General features: G+C 44.1%; 1 protein-coding gene across 3 annotated transcripts in view; it reads right to left on the bottom strand.

Moving 5' to 3' along the window:
• The window catches only part of DAG1 (dystroglycan 1), a 62,912-nt gene that overhangs the window by 24,708 nt on the left and 11,192 nt on the right, over positions 1 to 27,012 (bottom strand). The gene's annotated exons all lie outside the window — the stretch shown is intronic.

The following is a 27,012-nucleotide window of genomic DNA, read 5'->3' as shown; positions in this document are numbered from 1 at the left end:
GTAAAGGAAAAAATAAAACTGTAGGGACTTAAAAATAAAACCGTGTGTCACAACTACTAAGCCCATGCTCCAGAGCCCGCAAGCCGCAACTACTGGGCCCACATGCCGTAACTACTGAAGCCCATGTGCTCTGGGGCCCTCATGACACAACTATTGAGCCTGTGTGCTGCAACTACTAAAGCCCACGCACCTAGAGCCCATGCTCCGCGACAAGAGAAGCCACCGCAATGAGAAGCCCGTGTACCGCAACAAAGAGTAGCCCCTGCTCTCCGCAACTAAAAAAGCCCACACACAGCAACAAAGACCCAACACAGCCAAAAAAAAATAAAGTTAAAAAAATAAAACTCTCCCTACTTGCAGATAACATAATTGTCTATGCAGAAAATACCAAGGAATCCACAAAACAAACTCCTAGAACTAATAAGTTTGTCAAGGCCAAAGGATATAAAACAAACATACAAAAATCAGTTGTAGGGCTTCCCTGGTGGTGCAGTGGTTAAGAATCCGCCTGCCAATGCAGGGGACACGGGTTCAAGCCCTGGTCCAGGAAGATCCCACATGCCGCAGAACAACTAAGCCCGTGCGCCACAAGTACTGAGCCTGCGCTCTAGAGTCCACAAGCCACAACTGCTGAAGCCCACACGCCTAGAGCCCGTGCTCAGCAACAAGAGAAGCCACCACAATGAGAAGGCCACGCACCGCAACAAAGAGTAGCCCCCACTCGCCACAACTAGAGAAAGCCCACGCGCAGCAAGAAGGACCAAACTCGGCCAATAAATAAATAATAAATAAATTTATTATTTTTTTTAATCAACTGTATTTCTTTTTTTTTTTTTTTTTTTTTTTTTTTTGCGGTACACGGGCCTCTCACTGCTGTGGCCTCTCCCGTTGCGGAACACAGGCTCCAGACGCGCAGGCTCAGCGGCCATGGCTCACAGGCCTAGCCGCTCTGCGGCATGTGGGATCTTCCCGGACCGGGACACGAACCCGTGTCCCCTGCATCGGCAGGCAGACTCTCAACCACTGCGCCACCAGGGAAGCCCCTCAACTGTATTTCTGTATGCTAGAAATGAACATGCAGACACCAAATTTAAAAGATAATACCATTTAAATTGCTTTAAAAATGAAATATCTAGGTGTAAATCTAACAAAACATGTACAGAATTTGTATGCTGAAAACCATACAACACTGGTGAAAGAAATCAAAGATCTAAACAAATGGAAAGACATACTGTGTTAATGGATTGGAAAGCTCAACACAGTAAAGATGTCAATTCTCCCCAAACTGATATAAGGGTTTGTAATAGGCTAAATAATGGCCGCCCAAAGATATCAGGTCATAATCCCTAAAATGTGCAAATGTACTTTACAAGGAAAGTCTTTGCAGGTGTGATTAAATTAAGAATCTTGACCTGGGGAGATGATTATAAATCCAATCACAATTCTCATTATAAGAGAGATGCAGAGAGAGATTATACACACACACAGATGGAGAAGGGGATGTGAAGCCTGAGGCACAGATTGGAGTGATGTGGCCATAAGCCAAGGAATGCCAAAGAATAGTGGCAGCCACCAGAGCTAGAGGAGACAAGGAAAAGATTCTTCTCCAGAGTCCACAAAAGGAGCACAGCTCTTGCCAACACCTTAATTTTAGACTTCTGATCTCCAGAACTATGAGAGGATAATTGTGTGTGTTATTCTAAGCCACTAAAGTTGTAGTAATTTTTTACAGCAGCCCTAGAAAACTAATTCAAGGTTTAACGTAATTCCTATCAAAATCCCAGTAAGAATTTTTGTATATATAGAAAAGATTATTCTAAAATTTATATTAGGACTTCCCTGGTGGCACAGTGGTTAAGAATCTGCCTGCCAGTGCAGGGGACACAGGTCTGATCCCTGTCCAGGAAGACCCCATATGCCGCGGAGCAGCTAAGCCCATGAGCCACAACTACTGAGCCCGCATGCCACAACTACTGAAGCCCGCGCACCTAGAGCCCGTGCTCTGCAACAAGAGAAGCCACCACAATGAGAAGCCGGCACACCACAACGAAGAGTAGCCCCCACTTGCCGCAACTAAAGAAAGTCCACGTGCAGCAATGAAGACCCAATGTAACCAAAATAATTAACTAATTAATTTAGAAAAATTTATATGGAAAGGCAAAGGAACTAAAATAGCTGTGATGACTACCAAATGTAAAATAGATAGCTAGTGGGAAGCAGCTGCATAGCACAGGGAGATCAGCTCAGTACTTTGTGACCACCTAGAGGGGTGGGATAGGGAAGGTGTGAGGGGATATGGGGATGTGTGTATGCATGTAGCTGATTCACTTTATTGTGCTGCAGTGGCTAATGCAGCATTGTGAAGCAATTATGCTCCAATAAAGATGTTAAAAATAAAATAAAATAGCTGTGATGAGAAAACAACTATTTTGATTTGCTGCCTAGGCATTTCCCAGAGTCTGGACATTGCAATAAGGATCTGAGCTTAAGATTCCCACCATAAATTCCCACTTTGCTTTTCCTGGGGCATCTTTTAAAATATCCACTTAGAGTTGAGCCCCTGAAAAATAAGGGACCTCTGCCCCAACCACCATGTAAGTAATAGGTGCTCTCTATCTCCTGCTCGCTTGTGACCTGAGACAGATGACTGCCCTTCCCCTGGCTCACTGCCCACCCCCCTGGCTCACTGCCCACCCCCCTATTTCTGGGATCTGTAAGTAATAGACCTTGTGACTTTAGTTCCTTTGTGTGGGTGGATTGGAACTGCACCTTCAATCAAAACGACCCTATGGTCTTCACTTCCCCAAACTGGGAGCTCAGATGCTGAGGGAGCTACCTGCTGACCTCATGTGGATGGCTTGTGCCCCCTCATTCAGCAGGTCATAATCTGCATATTCTTAAATTTAATACACCAGCTCCAGCTTCTCAACACAATAACAATTTTGAACAAGAAGAATAAAGAGGAATTAGGGACTTCCCTGGTGGCACGGTGGTTAAGACTCCATGCTCCCAGTGCAGGGGGCCTGGGTTCAAGCCCTGGTCAGGGAACTAGATCCCACATGCATGCCGCAACTAAGAGTTTGCATGCCACAACTAAGGAGCTGGCAAGCCGCAACTAAGGAGCCCGCCTGCCACAACTAAGACCTGGCACAACCAAATAAATAAATTTTAAAAAATAAAAGAAGAATAAAGGGGAATTATTCTACCTAATATCGACTTAGAGAGCAAAGTAATCAAGACTGTATTGGTGGGGATTTCCCTGGTGGTCCAGTGCTAAAGAATCCACCTTCCAATGTGGGGGATATTCGTTCAATCCCTGGTTTGGGAACTAAGATCCCACATGCCGTGGGGCAACTAAGCCCATGTGCCACAACTATTGAGCTCTCGCGCCTCAACGGGAGAGCCCACATGCCGCAAACTACAGATCCCACACGCTCTGGAGCCCATGTGCCCTGGAGCTCCCATGCCACAACTAGAGAGAAGCCCAAGTGCCACAACTAGAGAAACCTGAGCAGACCACGTGCTGTAACAAAAAGATCCTGCATGCCTCAACAAAGATCCCGTGTGCTGCAACTAAGACCCGACGCAGCCAAAAAAAAAAAATAAGGAAAATAAATATTTTTAAAAAAGAGACTGTATTGGTGGAGGGACAAACACATAAATCAATGGCACAGAATACAGAATCCAGAAATAGACCTAAACAAGAATGCTCAACTGATTTTTGACAAAGGTACAAAGCAATTAAATGGGGGAGAAACAAATGGTACAACAAATGGTACAACCATTTTCAACAAATGGTACAAACCAGATGTCCCTTCAACAGATGAATGGTTAAACTGTGGTACATCCATACCATGGAATACTAGTGAGCAATAAAAAGGAATGAACTTTTGAATTGACACACACAACAATTTGGACGAACCTCAAGGGAATTATGTGGTGTGAAAAATGTTAATCCCAAATGGTTACACAGTATATGATTTCATTTATATAACATTAATTTTTAAATTAATTAATTAATTATTTTAAAATTTTGGCCGCAGGGCTTCCCTGCTGGCACAGTGGTTAAGAATCCGCCTGCCAACGCAGGGGTCTCGTGTTCGAGCCCTGGTCCAGGAAGATCCCACATGCTGCGGAGCAACTAAGCCTGTGTGCCGCAACTACTGAGCCTGCACTCTAGAGCCTGCAAGCCAAAACTGCTGAGCCCATGCACCACAACTACTGAAGCCCACACGCCTAGAGCCTGCGCTCCGCAACAAGAGAAGCCACCGCAATGAGAAGCCCACGCACCACAACGAAGAGTAGCCCCTGCTCGCCTCAACTAGAGAAAGCCCACGCACAGCAACAAAGACCCAACGTGGCCAAAAATAAATAAATTTATTTAAAAAAATTTTTTTTTTGGCCACACTGCGCAGCATGCAGGATCTTACTTCCCTGACCAGGGATTGAACTCGTGTTCCCTGCAGTGGAAGCTCGGATCCTTAACCACTGGAACACCAGGGAAGTCCCCATTTATATAACACTCTTGAAGTGACAAAATTATAGAAACAGAGAACAGATTAGTGGTTGCCAGGAATTAAAGAGGAAGTTAGGACATGAGGGGAAGATGTGGCTATGAAAGGGCAACGTGACAGATCCTTGTGGTGATGAAAATGTTCTGTATTTTGATAGTATCAATGTCAATATATTGTACTATTATTTAAGATGTTATCATGGGGGGAAACTGGGTAAAGGGCATACAGGATCTCTCAGTATTATTTTTAACAACTGCATGTGAATCCACAATTATTTCCAAAAAAATGTTTTAGCCTAAAAAAAGAAAGATAAATTTGAATTAGAATTTTAAATTTCTGTACAATAAAGGATACCATAAAGAAAATAAAAAGGACCAACCACAGCCTGGGAGAGAGCTTTTTCAGTGCATATGATAGCTAAAGGATCCCTATCAAAATATATCAAGTGCCCTAAAACAGTAAAAATGGGTTGAAGAGATAACAAACAAGTAATTCACAGAAAAGAAAACCTGAAAGCAATAAACATACAAAAAGATGCTCAACCTCACTAGTAATCAAGGAACGAAAATTAAAGCAACATGAAAAACACTTTTTCCCACCAGACTTGCCAGCAGTGTTAAGTGCCACACTTCTCAAGCGGGACACCAAATGATCACGGACTTAGAAGCTGAGGTCCTGCAGGCAACAGTTCCACTTAACTCCCAGTGACCTTTGTGAGGTCCTCTACCAGAAGGCAAGGAAGGAAACACCCAGTTCTTCAACACCTGGTGTTCTCTGTATCCTGGGTGGAGGTCTTCTCCTCAGATCCTTATAAACTGCCCCAAATTTAAGTTTTTTCTTCAAGCCCTTTTCTGTTTTGTTTTTTTTTAATATCTCCCATTTTTTTAATTGTCTGTGCTTTTGTACCCCTTTTATAGTTTATCACTTAATTTTTTAAATATTCTAGGTCTTTTGTTTTATACTATCTTAAATTGTAACTTTATTGTTTTCTTTACTGTTGCATAGTACTTTCTATAACTTTTCCTTTCTTATACATATTGACTATTATTTAGTGAATGGCTCAGCTCAACCAACACTCCAGAAGACTGTAAGTTGTAGAAGGGACGGGCAGGAAAGCACCTGTTGCAATCACTGATGTATGCCAAGCACACACGTAATAAATGAATGGAGAGGATACAGGACATTTTTTTTTTTTTGCAGTACGCAGGCCTCTCATTGCTGTGGCCTCTCCCGCCACAGAGCACAGGCTCCGGACACGCAGGCCCAGCCGCTCCACGGCACGCGGGATCCTCCCGGACCAGGGCACGAACCCGTGTACCCTGCATCGGCAGGCAGACTCTCAACCACTGCGCCACCAGGGAAGCCCCATTTTTTTTTTTTTTAATCTTCTTCTGATACCCTTACTCTTTTGTGTACTTACTTTTCTACTTATTAGATCCAGTTGATCTTTTGCTTTTCTAATCTGATTCTCCATTTAAAAATTCTCAGCTTATTTGAAAACAGCAACAGTATGAGACACACCCTGTCCTACCAGGAACATAAGCTCAGTATGCTATCTGTGGACATATGACGACACGGGGTATCTGTTTCATGGGCATGACTAAGTGCTCTGCATTTAGCAAGCAGGCATTGTCCAGGGCACAACTCCAACTGCTGCTATGTGTTGGTTTTCCATGTTCTGGGAAGAAAAGATCTTTTTGCAAACTGGCAAAAAGCAGCCTTGTGTCTTTCTAATACTGGCTTCCTATAAACAACGGTCACGTCTCCCTATGCTAGGAACTTGTCAGGCTGCATCCAAACACCACTATTAGGACGTCCCTTTGGAAGGCTTTCCACATAGTCTCATACTCACACACTTGGTCATCCAGAGATGGAGGCACTACAGAGATCCTCCTCCTCAGTTTTCAGAACCAAGGCCTAAAGAGAGGTAACACTCAACCATGGTCACACAGAGCCTGTGGCCAGAAGATGGTGGGAGGAGAAGGTGCTGAGGAACCAGAGAAAAGACTATGTCAAAAGTCTTCCTGACACAGCCATTCATTTCAACACTGCACATGCACACTCACATTATACCCTCTGGAATACCAGCAAGTGCTAAGGGTAGCCCAAGAATATGTCTCAGCTGAACTCACCACCGTTTGGCTGATTGACACTGCTGAAGCTCTCCTGCTGAGAAATGGGTAGTGGGAATGGGTAACTCATTCCTCTGTGCCAATCCCCAGTGCAATGTCCACCACTAAGTCTGAGCTCGGCACTGCTCCAGACCCCAGCAAAAGCCAACTCTGTGAAGAGGGACCTTCCCAGAGCCTTGGTGAAGCCCCTGGCGTTCTGAACACTTGCACAACAAGCCATGGCGTACAATGTGAAAAATGGGCATACTTCCTTTCTCCAACTGTGATACTGGGGACTCTTCAGTGATGGGCAGAAATAAAAAGCCAAGTTTTCAGCAGTGCCTAAAAGGTGGTGCTCTTTGTAAAACAAAATACATAAAATCTGCCCTGGAGGCAGGTGTATTTAAAGTTTACCAGATCAGGGCTTCCCTGGTGGCGCAGTGGTTGAGAAGCCGCCTGCCAATGCAAGGGACTTGGGTTTGAGCCCTGGTCCGGGAAGATCCCACATGCCGCAGAGCACCTAAGCCCATGCGCCATAACTACTGAGCCTGCGTTCCAGAGCCCCCGAGCCACAACTACTGAAGCCCAAGCACCTGCAGTCCGTGCTCCACAACAAAAGAAGCCACCACAATGAGAAGCCCTCGCGCTGCAACAAAGAGTAGCCCCCGCTTGAACGAAGACCCAACGCAGCCAAAAATAAACAAATAAAATAAATAAGTTTATAAAAAATAAATAAATAGTTTACCAGATCAATCGGCAGGGACACAACCAGAGACTCAAAAGCATTATACAGTGGTAGGTGAGGACCCCAGACATCTGAGGAAAGAATCCTTCCGGGCTCCTTCCTGTCACTAATCCCTATCTATATGCAAATGAAGCACATTTGGGGTTGGGGCGGGGAGAGGAGAGGCCTGCGAGCGCCTTGTGACTCTACCCTGTCCAGACAGACTTGGATCCCTGGGAACTAGAAGATTCCCTCTGGAATTCCAGCCCCAGGAGAGAAGTAGCTCTGTTCCAGCACTGGCTACCTCCCAGAGCTAATGAGTGCCGCATGCATGGAGTAGGCTCAGTCAATAAAACTTTCCACTCAAAAAACACGTGGAACAAATGCATACACGACACTAACTCAATTTATAGTAAACTTAACACTTCCTCAGGTGCAGAAAAACCTACAGAGACTGAAACTTTAAAGTATCTTAACTAAAAACTCTGAAAGAATGGCTCCCTACTAGTTTTTATTCTCTAAGAATGAAGGAAAAGTTGTGGGATTCAACCCATTATTAACCATACAAAACGAAGCAGAGGCAGCCCAGCCCACCACTCACAGGAACCCCTAAATCTCTAATAGCTATATTACCTAAAAATAGTATTTAAACTGTCAAACTGCTACCATTCACGATGTAATTAAAACACTTAAGGAAAATGGGATTTTCTTCTTAAAACAAAACTAATAAAATTCCATGACCTTGTTTTAAATGGTCAAAAGGAATAGTCTTAACTGAAACAATCACTTTAGGTTCCATCTAGCAAAAAGGCTTTTGTCCAGACACTCAGAAGTTAAAAGTAAATGTTAAATGTCAGTCTAATATTAATCTAAAAATTCTAGAGGGTTAACTGTTTTAAAACTGCTCAATCTGATGGCCAACAGGATGTACTCAACACAATGGAAAACAATAGTGTGAAGTCACTGTTTACTTGGGCTTCAAACACCAAAAAGACAGGCAGATTGCTCTGCTTTGAGTTTAAAACAGGACTTTTTCACACCTTGGGGTCAGATGAGGAAGGTGTTGAGCCAAGTCACTGGTGAAGATGCAAGGTGTCACCCTAAAATTGTTCACTGCTCAGGAGGCAGATGAGGTTTCCCTGACACAAAGCAAGTTCCTCTCTGGCCTGTGTTCTGTGGGAGTATCATCAGAGGTGTGGGGGCAGCCTGGTGAAGACACCATCAGGGAGCTTGGGAACCCACCAAGAGTCCAGGGCCACATACACAACAAGATATTTAAAAGTAAAAATATTTGGAAGAAAAAAATTACCACCTGTGAGAAACAAGCACTACTCAACAGTCTATCAAACACAAAAGCTATCTGCATGCTTTTCTCACTTGGAAAACTCTTGGAAACTCTCAGTTATCACAGATACGAAAAGCAGAGGTCCCAGAAGAGCAATGATTTCTGCTGACGGTGGTTTGGTTTTCTCAACAAAGGCAGGAAGGAAGTAAAGGCTTTCTACCTGGGTACAAACTCACTCAGGTGCAAACACATCCTAGAGGAAGGGAAGAAAGACAAGGTTCAGAAGCCAGGGCTGAAAGGCCATTTCTCCACTGGACCGTGGTTTTTAGCCTGAGTAGAATTTTAACATCTTATGTGATAAAGCTCACTGAAAAACAGTTCCTTCTACACTCCACTGAACTCCATATGCTGCTGTTAAACATTACTCAGTACTCAACTGCACACTTAAAACAGTTAAGATGGTTATGTTTTATGTTGTTTTGTTTACCACAATTTTTAAAAAATATAATGGTTAAGGAGGCATATTTTACGTTATGTATATTTTACTACAATTATAAATTTTTTTTTAAAACCCACATTACTCAAGTGTCACACCAATTAGACTTCGGAAAAAACTTATAAGGCTTAAGTCCAGTCTTCTAATCATCGATGCCCAGGTAGGGCACTGAGGCTGGAAAAGGATAAACTGAGCCCAAAGACAAGGACCAGGCCTAACTGTCCATTTGGCTACAGCAGCTGGACTTGGAGGTGGGGTGGAAGTAGGGGAGTAAGTGGGTGGCCAGACTCAGCAGAATACAAGTGGGAATGAGTTACTACATTTGCATACCCTTGTGGCATCCAAGAACCCAATTAAAGTAAATTACAATTATCTCAAGAGAGCCCAACAATAGTTAACACTTCAGTGTATATTTACCGACTACCTACCCTGTACTAGGTGTGAAGCTTCATTTGCTATGCATGTAGTCTTCCCAAATTTCATACAAAAATAGTCAATTAAGATTTACATACATTACTAAAACACAAGAGGTAATAAACTAAATACTTATATAAGTGTTTTCCAAGTAGGTGCTTACTAGAAAATAAAAGTTGCGTTCTGACTCCCCAAACTTCCTCTGGCTATCCAACCCCTTCTTCATCTCAGTACAAAGGTAGAGCTGGGACTACACTGTGAGGGCAGAATGGTCAATTATCTGTCGGGTCAAGGCTGAACGCCAAGGGTTGCCCAGAGAGGAAAGGAGAGAGAAAAGGTCCACTGCAGGGGTCTGATGCCACATATGCTCTGCTGCCCTCTTCCCCAACTGATGCCTAGCACCAAGCAGGCACTCAGATATCAGGGAATAGCAACGGGGTTTCCCCTAAATCCCCAAAATGATTCACCAAGCACAAAGCAAATAATCATCTGATTTCACACTTTGAAGTTAAAAGCTGAGCTTTTTGATATTTTTTCCATTATACTACAAAAGACTAAAAGTAAGTACCACAGCTCAAAACTAATATGCTAATCTGACTTGAATGAATTAAGGTTAGAAAAAGATTGTTGACTGCTGGCCTTCCTGACCTAACTGGCTAATCAGACTCCAGAAAAGAGGAATGAGATGAAATACTGGGGCGGCCACAGCCACTCCCAGCTCCCTACTCAGGCCCCCCATTACTGCAGCCCTTGATCCTGCCAGCAACCTCACAATACAGGCCTCAGGAGCCAGACAGGAGTATCCTGGCTCACGTGACTGGGAGCTCTTGCACTTTCACTGTAAGGTGCCATTGTTCTGAGTGTTTATCTAGGCAAATACTAGCCTTCAGTGTTTAAAGCTGTGACCTGCTTTTGGCCACATTCTTTTTGGGGCCACATTCTTAAGACCCAACCATCAAGAACATTTCAACCATGCCAGAAATTGCCAGATCAACAAACCTTGTTTATAGGACAAGACACAACTAGCACCCACTCCCTTTGCTCAGACTTTCTTGCTAGCAGAATTCCTTCCCTCCCACATATGGCTCTGATTCGCCCTTCTACCTACCTCAGCCTTGCTACAGCTGCAAAATCTAAATAATCATAAACTTCTCTGGTAGGTTTTAGGGCTGTGTTTCCAAAGGCTGGAGCAAAAGGGCCAAAAGATGGCCTTGCAGACTCTTGGAACCCCTGCTCTGCAAAGCCACAGCCACTCTATGACAAGGCAGTGAAGCAGTGAACATGGCCAATGCTGAGCAGAAGAAGGTCATGCCATGCGTGACCTCGGAATCAGGCCTAGAGTGGCACCTGAAAGTACCAGCTCCCAGTGAACTGGTGAAGGCAAAGCTCCTGGGCCAATCCCAGCAACTTCTGCATTGCTGGCCTTCCCCAGTAGAGGATATGGGGCTGCTCTTCAAGGATCACAGCACTGATTCAGAGAAATACAATACATCCAGTTCAGGTACCTCTACACCAAGTAAGATGGAGGAAATGTATTACTCCCAAGTGCTTTCCCCCTCCTCAAGGCTCCAGGAGATCCCCAGTCACTGTCTGCCACAACAGATTTAAACCCAGGTATAACACAACTGAAGAAATCCTTGAAGATGCCCTTGTCCTCACCTCCCACTGCTTCTACCTTCTCTTCCTGCAGGCTTTGATCACTTCCTTAGCACAAAGGAAAAAGTATGTTGCCACTCAGTAGTAATTATTTGGAAATTAGTTCCTGACTTTTAGAACCCAAGGATTAAAAATTAAAAGCAAATACAGATAAGGGAAGGACAAATGCAGAGGATCGCCTGTCTTATCAAATGGATACAGCTACAATTTACATACTCCCAAGTACTGGGGAGAAAGTAGCAGCTACCAAGTACTTTTCAGTAGTGGCCAGCATCTCCTGATGCTCGAAGGTGTTGTTTTCTTCTTCCTAACAGAGCCAAGATCGTCTGAATTTCCAAGCTGGGCCCGTCAGGCACAAATAGACTCCCATAGCCCAAATGAACAAAGATTCCCACCAGCCCACAGCTTAATTCTTCAGATACTCTATCTTCTTTTCACAGGAATCTTCAACTGGCTTCTAATGAGAGCACAGAGGCACCCTGCCCTTCCCAGGCTCTACGTAAATCATTTGTGCTGGGAGCTAACTACTTAAAAGATCTCTTTTGTAAATGACAAGTTTATGTTATGTCTTCTCATTGTATACCAATCCAATGAATCTTGTTAAGTTCTGTGGTCTTAATAACAGATCTAATCAAGAGTCAGGAACCTCTGCATTTATCTCACACAGGGATAAAGATGACACTGTGAGGGATTCATGGCAACAGTCCTCCTAACAGGCTGGCCCCTCACAGAACCATAGGGATAGCCGCTGCTTACCCCTCAGAGCTTCCTTGGTCAGTAAAGGGACAGGAAGGCAGAAAGGTCACAGGCAGAAGAGAAAGTGTGAGTAAACTAGATGGAGCTCTGATTCTATCTTCTCAGACCAAGCTGCCCTGTAAAGCCTGACTGATAAAACAGGATTTGGTCTCTGTCCCTACATAGATTTCTGTATGGGGGAGTGGGAGATGCAGAGACAAGACAGGGCAACAACCAACAGGGACTGGAGAGAGTGCCTTCCACACTCTTGTCAAGCTGTTCATCCTAAGGCAGCAAGACATGCTAGGCTGGAGATATTTCTTACTGGATTAAGGAAATGGCCACAAAAACAGCAGTCGGATCCTTTTCGGGATTTCGCTGACTATTACTACCCAAGTAGATGTCTCACCCATCAACCTGACTCAGAACTGGAGGGGGAGCAAATGGAGCCATGAGCTCCTCGGAGATGCTTCTCATCCCAAGGGAGAGAGCAGCCCTCCAGTCCTTTGCCAGCCTTAGATCATTACCTGCTATATTCAGCAAATGATTAGAAGAAAATCCAGAATTCTCTGTGACAAAGAACTAAAATTAAGTAAATTACCAGTAGCATTTATCTAGAGAGCTGGAGTTTTTTGTTTTGTTTTCAAGTCAAGCTCTCTTTATAAACTCATAATCTACAGATGCCTCAAAAAGTTACTCCAGCTCTCTACCTGCAGAAAGGCTAAGAAGCAGGAAGTCACCCAGCAGGCTCTTGACACCAGAGTTTCCACCTCTCGTACCCCAAGCATTAGTGCAGCTGCAAACTTGAGCAGCAGTTTCTGAGAGAGTCCACCCTGTAAACAACTGCAGTTAGTTCAAAGAAGACTAACTTAAAGCTTGCATATGTTTTTTGGATTACTTGCAATGCATCCAGGGATCTCAGCTATCTTTTGCTTTTACAGACTAACTATTAAGTACTTGAATTTGACACTGACCACGGAGCAAGGAAGTGACAAGGCCTCAACCTCAACAGGAATCTAAGCTTCAGTGAGCACCTCAAACAGGACTGGTGTGCACCTGTCTGGTACTGGTTACTTCTTTGTAGCTCATATCCTGCTGGATGACCCACAGCAACGAGTGTAGCACCTGGGCACCAAGGCCTGTACATGGTTAGCGCACAGCACTTATTATGGGCCGTGACACAAAAGGCTTTAAAGGAATCATGTCCAAAACATTCTCTCTCTTTTCTAAAAAAAATCTATTTATTTATTTACTTATTTATTTGGCTGCGCCGGGTCTTAGTTGTGGCACACGGGATCTTCATTGCGGCATGTAGGACCTTTAGTTGTGGCATGTGGGTTCTTTTAGTTGAGGCATGCAGGCTCTTAGTTGCACCATGCAGGAACTAGTTCCCTGACCAGGGATCGAACCGCAGGCCCCCTGCATTGGGAGTGCAGATTCTTAACCATTGGACCACCAGGGAAGTCCCACGTCCAAATCATTCTCAAGGAGAATGAACATATTCTAACTTCATCTACACCTCAATAGGAAAGCAGTGGTCCTGCCCAACAGAACTTCAGGTGTGGCTGTCCTCTGGGGATGGAACAGGAAAGAGGTGACTATCAGAGGTCGCAGCACTCAAGAGAGCAGAGCAACACCGGGTGCAATGGACCAACAGCAATTTTTTGGCCGACAGAATTTTTAAAAAATAATTTTATAAATCTATGTTCTTAGAAACCTTGTTTTCTAGGCAAATATGGAATGAAATAACACCAGCTATAATTATAATCAACAGCATGAACAGAGATAATTTAGGCAAATGGCAAATTAAATAATACTTCTGCAATTATTCCTTTTCTTTTTCCATAAGCACCTTACTCTAACAAAGAAACACACAATAGGAATTATATTTCCTTGATGATTTGTATTCAACAAATTTTGACCATCTAGGGCTTCCCTGGTGGCGCAGTGGTTAAAAATCTGCCTGCCATTGCAGGGGATGCGGGTTCGAGCCCTGGGCTGGAAAGATCCCACATGCAATGGAGCAACTAAGCCCACGCACCACAACTACTGAGCCTGCGCTCTACAGCCCAAGAGCCACAACTACTGAAGCCCATGTGCCTAGAGCCCGTGCTCCACAACAAGTGAAGCCACTGCAATGAGAAGCTTGCACACCACAACAAAGAGTAGCCCCCGCTCGCCGCACTAGAGAAAGCCCGCGCGCGACAACGAAGACCCAATGCAGCCAAAAATAAATAAATAAAAATTAAAAAAAATTTTTTTGGCCATCTACTCAATATCACATATCATCCTACCTTCCACCATCTGCTCTTTAACTCCAACTCCATTCCATTTGTGTTTCAATCTCTTCACAAATGAAGAACACGATAAAAATGAAAATGCTTCCTCTTATTTAGAGCACTAGTCTCAAGAAAAATGATATGTGGGAATTCCCTGGTAGTCCAGTGGTTAGGAATTAGGTGCTTTCACTGCTGTGGCCCAGGTTCAATCCCTGGTCGGGGAACTAAGATCCCACATGCCTCGCAGCATAGCCAAAAATAATAATAATAGGAGCTTCTCTTGTTTCTCAGTAAAAACTTTCCCCACTAGACTGGGTGTCTCCTGAGAGCTGGAATAGGGTCTAATTCACCTAGGTCCTGAGCTCAGGCTGATGCAGTGGGGACTAGACAGCAGGGCCTGGCCAGGGTGGAGAAGAGTGAAGCACCATCAGGGAAAGCTGAGTCCTCAGAGTGTGACGTCTACTTTCCAGACCGGTCTGTTCATCCAAGACCACTGGGATAGGAAGGGATAGGAGGGCTCTACTCCTCCATAAGTTAGGACATTGCATCACTGCCCAGAGCAGAGATGTCTACTGAACCCTCAGGTTCTCTGCTTATCTTCGGAACTAGGGTCCAAGTCCTCCTCTCCTCCTCTCCTGAGAGACTGCCCTTCCTTTACCACTCCAAGAGTGCTTTCCCTTCTATCCAAGCATGCCCAATCCCTGCCACTCATTTAACGGGTTATGCGCACAGCGCATTCTCCTCCACACAGAGCCACAGAGCCGCAGGTGTTGCTACGGCACGATCATGCTCCAATTAACTTGGAATGCTTACTCCCACATCCGGCCCAGCCCCTCAATGGAACAGGTGCTCAACAAACATTTAGTTGGAGAGTTAAACACAAATCACTGTTTTTCTGCAATACGGCACTATACCAAAGTCCATTCCTTTCCACTTCAAAAACAGCTAGACATTTACAGCATCAGGCATGAGCAGCATCAGGCATGAGAATTCCCAGGAAGAGGGAAACAGAAGGCACCCCCTTTATGATGCACTGGCCATTAAGGCCACCTAAAGCTTGTTTCCTGGTTGACCATCTTCCTCAGATGAGCTTTGATCTAATGGGCAGGTTCATCAGCACCTTTTGTTGTTGTTGTTTTTTTAACATCTTTATTGGAGTATAATTGCTTTACAATGGTGTGTTAGTTTCTGCTTTATAACAAAGTGAATCAGCTATACATATACATATATCCCCATATCTCTTCCCTCTTGCGTCTCCCTCCCACCCTCCCTACCCCAACCCTCTAGGTAGTCACAAAGCACCTAGCTGATTTCCCTGTGCTATGTGGCTGCTTCCCACTAGCTATCTATTTTACATTTGGTAGTGTATATATGTCCATGCCACTCTCTCACTTCGTCCCAGCTTACCCTTCCCCCTCCCCGTGTCCTCAAGTCCATTCTCTAGTAGGTCTGCGTCTTTATTCCTGTCCTGCCCCTAGGTTCTTCAGAACCATTTTTTTTTAGATTCCATATATATGTGTTAGTATATGGTATTTTTCTCTTTCTGACTTACTTCACTCTGTATGACAGTCTCTAGGTCCATCCACCTCACTATAAATAACTCAATTTCGTTTCTTTTTATGGCTGAGTAATATTCCATTGTATGTATGTGCCATTCATCTGTTGATGGACACTTAGGTTGCTTCCATGTCCTGGCTATTGTAAATAGAGCTGCAATGAACATTGTGGTACATGACTCTTTTTGACATCAGCACCTTTTGAATACCCAGTTCTGCCTTTGCGAGCAGGCTAAGTTTCTTACTTCAACCAAGGATACAAGCTCTCCTAAGCTCTGGAGCGGTGGCTCTAGACCCTGGCTGCACATTAGAATCACCTGGGCAGGGAACGGAGCTGATGCCTGAGTCCCACCCCCAAAATTCTGATGTCACTGACTGGGGTGCAGATTTCAACCAACAGTAAACCCTGCTCTAAAGATACAACAGCTCTGAAACAGGACAGGAGGTAGACAGTATAGTTTGGGGCCCAGACCACACGGACAGCAGGTACTGAAGGAATTAAAAACTGGTGCACAGCTGAGAAAAAGGGCTTGGAAATGCAGAAACTTACCCTCAACCCAGTATATCTGATCAATCCTCACCAGGACAAGGACTCCTGTGTTGAAATTCTCATCAGAGCCCCAGACCCACAATTCTGGATCCTCTAGAAAGTTTCTCCCATATGTCCTGGCCCCCTCACAAAACACATCAATGCTACTCAGCAGCACTGGCACCACATGGAATACCCAGGAGTGTTACTGGAGTTGTTCTCCCTCCTGCCTTCCAAGCCCCAGTCCTTCTCAGAGTCATAGTGGCTGTGGCAGTCGCTGGCTCCACTCTGATTCTGTGACATGAGCTCAAGTTGGCCTCCAGGTGCTGCCTAAGCTTGTTTTCTCATCAATGAAATGGGGACCATGTGTCACTGACCTCAAAGGGCTACTGTCAGGATGAACTGAAAGTGATGCATCAGCCACTCAGCCCAATGTATGCACAGACTAAGCATTCCACAAAGACTGCCCTTCAATTACTATGGTTTACCCTACACTAAAGTGCCATAACAAGGAGTAATCATGTTCTGGATGCTGCAACACCTTAAGGATGGTAAGTGACCCTATGTCACAGCAACCCTGCTGAATAGCTAATGTCCCCTTTACGACATGCAAAAACTGAAGTCCATACCAAGTAAGGGGCAGAGCCAGGACTTGAAGCCTGGTTCACTAGATTAACTTGCCTGAGCCACAACTGCCATCACATGGCTCTTGTGTTCTAGGCAGCTCATGACAGCTGCCCATGAATCAGGTCCACCCTCTCTGCCTGGCACACACAAAAAAATTACTCATGAGCATTTGTTAAGTAGAGTTTTTTCCAACTCCCTCTCGCCCTTCAGTTCCCAGCCCGCTAAATGCTGCTTCCTTGGGAAACCCACCCAACTCAGTCCTCCATTATCCAATTAACCTCCCACTATACCTTTCCTTCTTCATTCAATTCTCAGAATAGTGACAGCAGGGGCCATATCTGATTTGCTCACATAGTATAACGATGGCACAGGGAGAACACAGGTCAGACCCAGGTCTTCCCATGATACTGGAACCCACCTAGGGAAGAACTATGTCAAAGACCACCTGAAACACCAGGGCAGCTCTGCTTCATCGCCTCGAAAGACACTGCCATTACTCCAAAGCTCTGACAACAGAGTCAAGGGCACTGCCTCACGGAGCTGGACTTCAGGCAGTCCACAGCCTGGAATAAGGGTCCCTGGCATCAATATTGAGGCATATCCTTCCTCTTCAGAAATTAGCTCAGTGGTTTTGGTAATTTCTGTAACAGTTAAGCAGAAATAAATTCTTTTTTAGCAGGCAAGACCTTCTTTTATTTTGTTGCTAAAGTCCATCTTAGTCTGCTTATATCGTGTGTTTACTTGTCCGACTTATAACAAAAGTCAAGAACTGGATCTCCTTTATTTAAGTCATGAAACTCCTTTATTCAACTGCAACATGATTAAGTAACTGAATACAAAATTAGATTTATTTTATAAGACTTTAGTAAATAAAAATGTGTACCATGCATCCATATCCTGGTTACTAAATGCCACTTCAACTAAAAGAAACCAAGGCTCCTTGTGGAAAGGGCTGATGCCAGGCTGGGGAAAGGAACCTGGAACATCTTCTTGCACTAGAAAGTCAGGAAGTGCTCAAACAATGATGGAGGCATGTCAAAAGAACAGGAGCCAGCCTAAAGGGGCTCCCACTGGCCAAACCTGGGACAATCTGGGCATCAAAATGAATAATGACAAGAATGGGCTATATCACATTGAATAAGTTATCAATGTGAACTAATATAAACAAAACTGAATAAACAAGTGAAGGAGGTGAGAAAGCTCTTCTTTGATTAAGATGACAACTAATTCAGAAGGAATGATGGTCTTAGAAGCATCACTGCATGCTGAAAGTAGAGGGTCAAAGTTTGATAAGGAACAGGATATTTACGTAGTGTCCTACCATAAATTACTTATTAATTGCAAAGGGAAAAATAGCAACTTTAAGGAGGAAAAAACTGTCAGGTACCTCCTCAACCAGGACTGATCATCAAGACAAACCAGCAACTTGTGCCTACTCACATGGGGCTATCAAAGGTGTTATTAGGACAACTGAGGAATCTGAGTATGGAATGTAGATTAGATATTAAACCAATATTAAATTTCCCTCATATTGACAGAGGTATTGTCATTATGTAAGAGAATATTCTTATTCTTAGGAAATACACAATTAGGTATTTAGGAGTAAAGGGGCATGATGTTTGCCAATCACTCATAGATGGTTCAGGGAAAAAAAGTACAGAGTGAAAAGAAACAGAATGACAAAGCAAAAACAAGGCAAAATGTAAACAAATGGTAACTCAAGGTAAAGCGTATTTAGGAGTTTCTTGTACTACTTTTGCAATTTTTCTGCAAGTTTGAAGTTATAACAAAATTTTAAGTTACAAAAATATAAACTGTGTGAAATGAAAAGAAAATAAGTGTTAAGAAAAAGGAACGTGGGGCATGGTCGGCCTCTCGTCTCAGAACCTCAGTTCTTCCCTGACAAAGCAGCAATATTCATCAACAGCTGTGAGGCAAAGTCAGCAGATGAGTTCTGTAAACGGTGATGGCCTAAGTAACCCTAATCCTACCACTTACCTCACACCCTCGCACTTTGTCCACTAGCGTTCCAGATTCCAGGCACCAAGGCCCCTGACTTCATGATTCAAAACATAGCCCACCAGGACCCCAAGCCCTCCTTTATAAGGAGGGGGTATCTTAAAAGCTTTTCCCTCTAGAAACACTACAAGCACAAAATGTACAAAAAAGGACTTTGCTTTAAAAGTGACTCGGATTATAATGGAAGAAAATGTCACACTGGGGCCTGAAATTACTACATTGGGCTATGTTTGCTCAAGATTAAAAATAGTTTCATCTTTCCTTCCCAGGAGCCTTCCCTCCTGGAGGAAAAAACCCCCAACCAGACCATCACCAAGTTCAGAGGTCCCAGAGCTAAACACAAAATATGGGCAGGCTGAAATCAGTGTTTCCCAGTATCAGATTCCCCATTAACAATCCCCGGGCATGATTCAGAAGATACACAGTAAGCCTCACAATGATGCCATCAGCTGTCTGGTCCTTTGAACTTAATGCAATAAAAATAATTCACAAGGAGGTAAAACAAATTTCAATAATACACTAAGCCGTAAGTGAAAAGGTGGTTTCCCTCCCAGGCCTTCAGGTAAGCAGGCTGGGTTTCTTCAGTAGTTCTCCACAAATGACACATTTAATGTATCTCTAAACACATAAACTAGTACATCTCTTTTTATTTCACTCAAAGTTCAAATGGTATCACATACTTCATAACTGTTACTTTTTAAAGTTTACTAGAACTGGAAGACCTCAGCCCCAGTGGGTGGATCCACTTCCTCACTACCCCCTGCTGCTTGTGGCACATACCTGTCTAAGTATCCTACATATTTTGCTCTGAAGGGTGCTCTCTCCCTCTCAGCCTTGCATTCTTCTGGTAAGAAATCTGAGGATAAAATCCTAGATGTGGAATTGCTGGGTCAAAGGTTATGTATATTAGAATTGCTAGATATTGGCAAAATACCCTTCAATTTACATTCCAACCTAAAGATATGAGTGACTTTTCTCTTACTTTCACTAAAATTGAGTTACTGTTATTGTTAAACTCCTTCATTAATAACATGAGATGGAAGAGAAAGGAGTGTGGGACAGGGTGAAAGAGCATGAGACAGTTTGTCCCTCTCATACTGTTGGATTAATGGGCATAGTGGGCAGCAGGTATCATAAATTCAAGCTGGGAGTAATGGTACTTCATAGTTAGCCAGCATGAAAATATGGGAGGGTGAGCATCCAGATGACTAATGAATCAAAACATGGCACTATATTTTTCTAGTCAAACTTGACTGCCTCAGAGGAAAATTGCTACGGAAAATTTAAGGGTTAATTACTCCAAATAATAAGTTATCTGTGGTGCTCTTTGCTCCTATTGTGGACCAGCCCTGTGGACCAGGGTACCTTCCGGGGCCACTCTAAACAACTCTGGGCTCAGTGCAGTGGGAACACAAATACAAGTGCTGAGCCCAAGGAGAACAGGAGAGGGAAGCTAGAGAGTATTTTGGAGCTCCCAAGTCTAATCTTCATACTGTAGCTTCACTGTTCTGAAAAACATTAACCTTTTCTAAATCATATTGCCAAACCTAAGTTTGAGGCCTATTGTTTTTCAACTGAGGGGCAGAGTCTGAGAGGAACGCTGGAGCCTGGCTATCCTGGAGGTCACACCCTCCAGACTCTTGGGGCAGTGGGGGAAGAACCATCTGTCCCTGGACAGTGCAGCCACCTGGAACAGGCAGTTGTGTGTCTGAGCACAAAAATACTCACCAGTCCACTCTCATCTTTCACTCAGATCAGCCTAACTTGTACACATGAACGATTAATCCAACAGAAAGTGGTGCCCACAACAGTGACTGACATTCCAAAGTCCTAAGATGACCCTCCAACTCTATACCATGCTGGTTCCTGGTTCAAAAACTTCCTGGAAAAACCAGGGACATAGGCAACTCCAGCAAGATGAGGAGTAACAGGAACTGGGAACCACATCCTACCATGAGCACCATGATACAAACCCCTAGTAAAGAACACCAGGATCAGATAGGAGCATGAAGCCCTTCAGCAGCTGCTGTGGTTACATTACCTTCTATAGATACACACTAAACTACTGATGGATGAAATGACAGGATGTCTGAGATTTGCTTCAAAATAACAGAGGGGTGGGGTAGGGACAATAGTTGGGAGTGTGAATGGGCAAGACTTGCCAGTAGGTGATGGATGTTGGGGCTGGTGATAAGTACATGGGATTCGTTGTATTATTCTGTCTTTGAGCGTACTTGAAATTCTCCACAACGAGAAGATCAAAAATAAAATACAACAGAGACATACAGACAAAATTCCCAGTAATTAAAACATCAAGTATATCCAGCAATTCACTCTTAGATATATACTCAGAAGCCATGGACAAGAATGGTTCATATCAGTATTATTCATGATAGTCAAAAATTAAAAACAACTCAAATGTCCACCAAGAGGAAAAGCAGTAAATTGTGGTATATTCATATGTGAAATACTATACAACAAAAGAGAACAAACTGCTGTACAGAACCACAAAGATGTCACAGGCCTAACATTCAGCAAGAAAAGACAGGCACATGAAAGTACATATCATACTCTCTATCATTCCACTTACATAAAGGTCAAGAGTAGCAAAACTAAGCTCAAGAACAGGTCAGAAAAGTGGTTACCTTTAGGGAGATGCTGATTGGGTAAAGGCACAATAGAACCTACTGGAAATCTTCTGTATCTTGATCTGAGTGATATATATAATACCTAAAACTGTCAAGCTGTACATTTATGCATTTTGCTACAAGTAAATCTTGCTTCAATTGTTTTTAATAGTGACCAAAAAAAATCAAATACTACTAGTTATCAGGAGATTCAGTGAAACAATTTCATCTATAACAGAATAGATTTTCAAAGCCTAAAGAATGAGATAATTCAGCTCTGGCCTGGGACAATTTTGATCGGGGCCTGCTACCTGCCTGCCACCTGCCCACACCTGAGGTGAAAGCAAGGACTCCCTCTAAGGACCTTCACTCTTAGCTGATCACAAACACCACAGAATACCAGAGCAGCCAACATCAGAAAACACAGCTTTAACTCCTGCTTCACCACCTAAGCAACTAGCTCTGGTTGTGGTCTTGACCTCACCAAATTCCAAGTAATGCAATTTTTAAAGGTAGTGATACAGATCTCTTACACAGGAGATTCAGCGCTTTCCTCACCGCCATGCCCGTTGCTGACACCCACTCCTTCAGGCAACTCCTGAGCAGTGCCCAGCAGCCTCTCCAGCCCTTCCACTAGCACAATCCACACCTCGCTAACTCTGGAATTCCTTACATTCTCCTCCCTAAAGGACAACCCTCAGAAAACTTGGATTCAAAACAAGAAAACAAAACCTGGTCTACTTCCTTAGGCCTAAGCAACCTTGATGGACATACAGGATGCAAAAATCTGAATTTACATGGCTTCAAAATTATTTAAGTATAAAAATAAATGGAATTTTAAATGTGTGAAATAATAGCACAACAAAAACTCCACAGGCACATGGTAAGTGTCACAGCACTGGGGAAAGCCCAGAAAAATCCTGGTACATCACATGACATCTCTTCTCAGGGGCAGCTCCCATCTGAAGGGCAATGAGCTTACTATATACAAAGGTATAGGCCAGCCATGAGCAGAGCCCTTTTCCTCCAGATCTTCACAGCAATAGTTGACCAGGCAGCAGCTCTCTGATGTGAGCACATAGTTGCCCTCACACCAGATACCGGCTTACGCTGCCCACAAATTCTGGGGTAAGCTGGGGTGGGGCCTCCAGACAAGAAAGCCAGAACTAGCTGATGAGTTCCTGGGCCTGGAGCCTGAGCCTACTCTCAACACTCACTCTTGGACCTCCACATGCTCACATCTTCAGCTACCAGCCAGCAAGGCGACAACACTGGTAGCTGACATACCTCCCAATTCTGTAAGGCAAGTCTCTGTACCCAGAGACTGCTTGAGACCAGCAGGTGAGGCCATGACCACAGCCCACAAAGCTTTCTACTATCCACCCAACCTACCTGGTCTGATGGTGCAGATATGGGGAAAGACTAGATTCTGGCTGCTCTCTAAGCTCTATCCATTTCTCCATTTCCTTACCACTGGAGCTGTGTGGCCTACATGGAGAAGCAGGAAAATCCTCTAAAATAGCTTTCAAACACAAAGAAAATTTGTAAAACACAATGCTCATAAGGCAGAGTTTGAGGAGACCATTTAAGTCATCAGGAGCTACACCTTCATTTTACAGATGGGTAAACCAAGGCTTCTACAGTCTCCCAGATGGTGAGCAATCACGCAGGATAAGCATTCCTCCCCTAAGTCTCAAACAACCTTTTCCCCATCAACAAAAGGGGAAAGGAAGAGAGGAAAGCTGAAGAGGGGACAAGATGAGGGACAGACAATGAAAGGCAGAGGAGCTGAGAATGTGGGGAGAAGAGCAATGTGAAGGAAGAAGGGAGAGCCTGAGAGGGGGACAGCACTGTGAACCCATCTCAGTGAATTAGGCCAGAGAACACATCCAGGCTTTTCCTCTTCCAACACCTGTCACACTGTGCTGGGGAAACTGGTTTGACAAGGACCATAGAGCCACTTAGAGGCTGAGCTGGGCCTAGCCTCTCCTCAGGCCCCACTGTCCTGCCACAGAAGTGGTGCTATGGGTACCTGCTATGAGCAAAATATGGAACAAAAGGAAAGCAGCACTCTGGAGGAAAGACCCAAACCACCTCAGCCTTGCCAAAGGGACCAAACCTGAGGCTGATCAAGCCTTTGGATCCAGCTGCTGATTCACAGGAAATACAGAGAAGAGCATGCTCAACTGCACCCTGGGACACAATCTGCTAAATCTGGACTGTGAGAGATTCCACAGGTCTAAGGGCCCAGGTTCTTCAGCAGATAATTGCAAGGAAAAGGGACAGAGGGGAGAAAATGCAGATAAAGAAACTTACAAGATATGACAACTTTAAAAAAAATGGACAAAATTAAACTGCAGTGCCTAAGGATACACATTTGGGAGATAAAACCGTTAAAAAAAAAAGTAAGAAAATGGCTACAAAAAGACAGGATGGGGTCACCTTGGGAAGGAAGAGGAGAGGGGGCTGTGGCAGGGGTGGGGCTCACAGAGAAGCCTCTGGTGGAACCAATAAAGTTCTATTTCATGACCTTATAATTCACTAAGCTCTACTTTTTTGGGGGGGGAGGGTGGTCTTGTTTTCTCCATTTTTGTTTAATTTTACACTAGTAAAGTTTTTTAAAAGTTAAAAAATAGGGCTTCCCTGGTGGCACAGTGGTTGAGAGTCCGCCTGCCGATGCAGGGGACACGGGTTCGTGCCCCGGTCCGGGAAGATCCCACATGCCGCGGAGTGGCTGGGCCCATGAGCCATGGCCGCTGAGCCTGCGCGTCCGGAGCCTGTGCTCCGCAACGGGAGAGGCCACAACAGTGAGAGGCCCACGTACAGAAAAAAAAAAAAAAAAAAGAAAAGAAAAACCACCTGCTGAATGAATGAACAAATAACTGAAACCCAGCGACAACAGGGCCTGCCTGCTGGGTGCCAAAAGACAGTCCCCTCCATAGTTCATGGGCTATCCTGTCTTTGCAAGGCTGCTTAACAGCTAATATTTCATCTTAAACACTTCCTAGATCAAATTCCTTTTTTCTTTAACTTTTTCCAATTATAAACATATATTCATTAGGTAAGCTAATGCATGTAAAGGACCTGACACAAAATACACTACTTAAAATATATATACAAAATACAAACAATCTTAATCCAGCCACCCATAATCTCTGATGGGTGTAATATTTCCGTGCTTCAGACAACCTACAAGAGCAGACTAGCTAAGGAACATGGACATCACTATGTATACCACTGGGCATCCTGCTTTCTCCACCCCAGATCCAAATCTGAAATAAAACTGCCAAGGTCAATAATCCCCCCACAATGACAAGGAGTCTGCAGTGACTGCAGTAGAAATGGAACTTCCACAGCAGGGTTTCTTCTCTTGTACTGAGAATCAGCTCTGGCACAGTGGCCTCCTCTGCACTGCCCTGCACTGCCCCAGGACTACTCCCAGGCTGGAAGAAGGCCTGTGGGCTCTGCTTCCCCTCTATCCTATCAGAGGATTTAGAGTGAGCCTTTAGAGATTTTCAGTTCCCCGCTGGTGGTATCATGTCATTTTCTTATCTGATAACAGCCAATAGCTTTACCCTCACCTGCCTCTAAAACAAAGATCAGAGACCAAATGCCTTCACTATCTGGAAATCACCTGGAGCCTTCTCCAGTGGGAACCCACAGGCAGCTCCCCCTGAACACAGATTCATAAAACCCGGCGTCTTCATCATCTGGAGGCTGAAACCCCAATTTTGTCTTTAGGATAATTATCCTCTGCTCAGAAGTTGGGCACTGGTGCCTGTACCCTTATCTTCCTCCCACCCCGGAGCTCTATGCTCAATTTGTCCCTCAAGGAGTCAAGGAAACCCAAAATACTTCAGGTTTCCAGGGAGGATGCTGACTTTACAGAGTAAGGTTCTGACATTCCAGACTGAGCTCATCCTCCTATACAACAAACAAAAAAGTCTTAAAATTTCTGTTCTAAAGAGTTCCAACACTACAGCTCAGCTGAATTACATGTTCCAGGTACAGAATCTGCTGTTGCCCAACGTTCAACCAGGAGCACTCACTTGCTCCAAGTCTCTTAAAATGCATCTGTTGACTGAAAAGTCAAAGTTACCTATTATAAACTACCTAGGCAAGAAGTCATATGGTCACGTGGGGAAAAAATAAGTAGAGGTATAGCTCTTTGAAAACCAAAGGCTTTTCACACCAGACACGCACTGCTGTTGATAACTCAAACAGAAATAAACATTATACTAAAAAAGGAAACAAAACACTTCCAGGCACTCAACTCATGCAGCAACCTTGCCAGTCCATGCTCCTTCTACTGCACTAGTGAGGTTCAAGAAAACAAACCTGGGCACACAAAGAATTTCCAAAGAAACTCCTTAAAAATATAAACAGCACTGTAAAGTTAACAGAATCCTTGGTCCTCAAACTATTTTTGTCCTTTATTCGTCTTGATGGGGCCAGTGCCTCCAGGACGATGCACCCCAATAAGACACCACAGCACTCAAAGCTCCACAGGTGGGCAGCTTCTCTGGTGGCGCAGTGGTTAAGAATCTGCCTGTCAATGCAGCGGACAGGGGTTCGAGCCCTGGTCCGGGAAGATCGCACATGCCACGGAGCAACTGAGCCCATGCACCACAACTACTGAGCCTGCGTGCGCGCCTAGAGCCGGTGCTCCGCAACAAGAGAAGTCACCAAAATGAGAAGGAGCCCGCGCACCACAGCGAAGAGTAGCCCCTGCTCACTGCAACTAGAGAAAAACCGTGCAGCAACGAAGACCCAACGCAGCCAAAAATAAATAAATTTTATTAAAAAAAAAAGCTCCACAGGTGAGCAAGCAGTCAAGCTAGAGCTGCTTTCTGAGAGGTATCAATAGGCTCACGTCTAAGGCTTTTTTTTTTTTTAATAAGATTCTACTTGCTACATATAAAATATGATCTATTATGTATGTAATTATAAACCACAATAAAAAAACACCCCTGAACCAATCACTTAACCTAAGAAATATGTCCAGCCTTTATTAAATATCGGACTCTCAGTTTACACTAGAAAAAGGATAAGTGTAATAATAGTAGCAATTATGGAGAGGTGTAGGGCATATTACTAGGAAGCTTTTATTTCCTCCTCAGCGGCCTATGGGGAGGATACTCTATCCCAATTTTGCTGAGGCAGAGAGGTCAAGGGCCTTACTTAAGGCCACATCAGGATGGGAGGGTTCCAAGGGACTCAGTACCTCTGGTAGGTTCGTTCCTCAGGCTCGAGTTTCTACTGCTGAGGGTAGTCAGTGTTTTCATTGTCCAACCTCGTCACACTTGTACCAAAAATCTTGCCTGTCTTGCCAAAAAGCAAGGGTTCAGTGGGTAGACCTCACCTCTTGGGAAGTCATGACCCAAAAGACCATAGCATGACCAGGCACTATCTGAAAGAACAGTTCTCCTTTAGAAAACTC

Source organism: Delphinapterus leucas, chromosome 10, assembly GCF_059928025.1.
Source record: "Delphinapterus leucas isolate spDelLeu-1000000601 "Yukka" chromosome 10, BTC_Dleu_Yukka2, whole genome shotgun sequence".
Taxonomy (NCBI): domain Eukaryota; kingdom Metazoa; phylum Chordata; class Mammalia; order Artiodactyla; family Monodontidae; genus Delphinapterus; species Delphinapterus leucas.
The sequence above is the reverse complement of the archived record's forward strand: the minus strand, read 5'-3'. Positions and strand labels throughout refer to the sequence as shown.